Source organism: Vitis vinifera, chromosome 11, assembly GCF_030704535.1.
Source record: "Vitis vinifera cultivar Pinot Noir 40024 chromosome 11, ASM3070453v1".
Lineage (NCBI taxonomy): Eukaryota > Viridiplantae > Streptophyta > Magnoliopsida > Vitales > Vitaceae > Vitis > Vitis vinifera.
Window position 1 is genome coordinate 15,978,262 of NC_081815.1, and position 3,001 is coordinate 15,981,262.

Genomic DNA, 3,001 nt, shown 5'->3' on the forward strand with positions numbered 1-3,001 from the left:
TCAAAGTTGAGAATTATCCCATTTATTTGGGACCACAAGTTTGGATTCATGTGTTATTCAAATGGCTTTGATGAATTTATCAATACTCATGCGAGATTCGGAAAGCATAGGCTAGATTTATTTGGGACCACAAGTCTGGATTCATGAGTTATTCAAAACTAGAATTTTTGAAAACAAAGAAGAGAATAAAAACCCATTTAAATCTATTGCATACATTTTAAGAAAAAATTATTTTGACCCTAAGGACTCTAGAAGGAGTTTTTGAAAAAGATTTTTTAAGGGATCTTTTGAGAAAAGGTTTTCTTTTCAAAAAGAAAAAGATGTATTTTCAAATAACAAAAATAAAACTAAGTGAGTAAGTGAGCTAAAGTGAGTTAAAGTGAAAGTTACCTAAATTGTAACTAAGTGAGCTTAAGTGAAAAATTACCTAAAATGCAACTAAGTGAGCTAAAGTGAACTAAAGTGAAAGTTACCTAAAATGCAACTAAGTGAGTTAAAGTAAGCTAAAGTGAGCTAAAGTGGACTTAAGTGAAAATTATCTAAAATGCAACTAAGTGAGCTAAAGTGAGTTAAAGTGAAAGTTACCTAAAATGCAACTGAGTGAGCACAAGAAAAAAATTACCTAAAATGTAACTAAGTGAGCTAAAGTGAACTAAAGTGAAAGTTACCTAAAATGCAACTAAATTAGCTAAAGTGAACTTAAGTAAAAATGACCTAAAATGCAACTAAGTGAGCTAAAGTGAAAGTTACCTAAAATGCAACTACGTGAGTTAAAAAGAAACTAGGTGAACTTACCTAAAAGGTGTCTAAGCAAGCTAAAGTGAGCTGAAAGTGCCTGAATGAGCAATCACAAAATGCACCTAGAAATGAGATAAGCTAAAAGACACTTGGATGAGCTAAAAGTGCACCTAAGATCCATTAAACTTCTAATGCTCCTAAATGAACTATCCTAAAATGCACCTAAGTGAAGAATCCTAAACTAAACTCGAGGGGATTTTGAGCTCAAGGTGAGGGTCTATATAAATCTCTCAACAAATGATCCTCAAAAGTGGCTTAGAAAAAGTAAACCATAGATGTAACAATGGGCCACCAAGGGATGACTATAAAGCAAAAGAAAAATACTAGAAAGCAACTAGTATTGCATGTTCCAAGATGACAAAATGGAAGGTCTACAAGTATGCTCCTCTTCGATAGGGATCACGAGTGTAAAGAGTAAGAGTGGAAACGCAAGTAATGAATGAAACGAAGTGAACTATATCGAAAAACAAAGAAGGATTAGAAATTTTGTCCTAGCACATGACACAATATGCTCCAAGATAGACCTAACAAAAGGGAACAAGTACTTTAGATTAGGAGGATATAGGAAACTCATGTGATTAAATATAAAAAAATAATGAATACAATGAAATGATGAGAACAATGAGTGGAAAATTATCATCTTTGAACACTAAGAATGTGAAAAATAGTGGCTTTAAACTCCAAAATTGAAAATAAGATGGATGTGAAAGCCAAAACTATGGCTCTAAACGCCTAAACCGAAAAAGATGTTATGAAGGCCAAAACTATGAAAAATAACTCTGAAAGCCAAAACTAAGAACAAATGGCCATGAATGTAAAAACTGAATATATATATATATATATATATATATATATATATATATATATATGGTTGTGAATGCCAAAACTATGGCTTTGAATGCCTAAACTATGACTTTAAATGCCTAAACTATGAAAATGACTCTAAATGCCAAACTATGACCCTAAAAACTAACACCACAACTTTGAACACCTAAACCATGAATTGAATGTAAAACTATGGCTCTAAATGCCTAAACTAAAAAAAAAAATGGCTTTGAACACCTAAATTGAAAAAGGTGGCTATGAACACCAAAACTACCTAAACACCTAACACCATGGCTCTAAATGCCTAACACTACGGCTCTGAACGCCTAAACTAACAAAGCTGGCTCAAAACGCCTGAACTATGAAAGAGGCTTTAAATGCCAAAACTAAGCAAACGACTCTGAATGCCAAAACTAAGAAAAGGATTATGAATTTCACAACTAAAAAAATTGAACACTAAAACTAGGAAAATAAATGGATTTGAATGCTAAAAGATCACATAGCACCAAATGATGAAGACAAACTAAATGTGATCGATTGTGAATTTTTGATCTACATTGAAAACGAGACTAAACGTGACCAATCGTGAAGGTATTGTCCCAAACTCAACCTCAACTCACATCAAAATGATCGATTGATATAAGTGCGATCCCAAAATCAAACTCAATTGACACAAAAATGACCAATCGATATAGTTGTGGTTCCAAACTCAAACTCAATTTGATACGAAAATAATGGATCGATATAAGTGTTGTTGCACACTTAAACTCAAACTGATACAAAAATGGTCAATCGATGTAGGTGTTGTCCCAAACTCAAACTCAAATTGACATGGAAATGACCAACTAATATAGGTGTGGTCTCAAAACTGATATGAAGATGATCGATCGATATAGGTATGGTCCCAAACTCAACTAACACGAAAATAATCTATTGATATAGGTGTGGTCCCAAAACTAAACTTAAATTAATATGAACACTACTACAAAAATTGAAATTAATGACGCTTTATTTTATGACGCTTTCTAAAAACGTCATTATTGAGGGTATACAATGACGCTTATAAGAAGTGTCATAGTTGTATTATTTATCTTGATACTTATTATAAGTGTCATTATTTGATGTCATCTTTTTCCTATAACTGTGTATATAATGACGCTTATAAGAAGCATCATAGTTTTATTATTTACCTTGATACTTATTATAAGCATCATTATTTGATGGGTATGTTATGACGCTCCTGATAAGTGTCATAGTTGTATTAACTTTTAAAATTTTTGTTTTTAAGTTAACTTATACAAATTTTGATATTAAAATTTTATTCTATAAATTAATTATGGTAAATTGACATTAATATTAATGACATAAAGTTGCTACA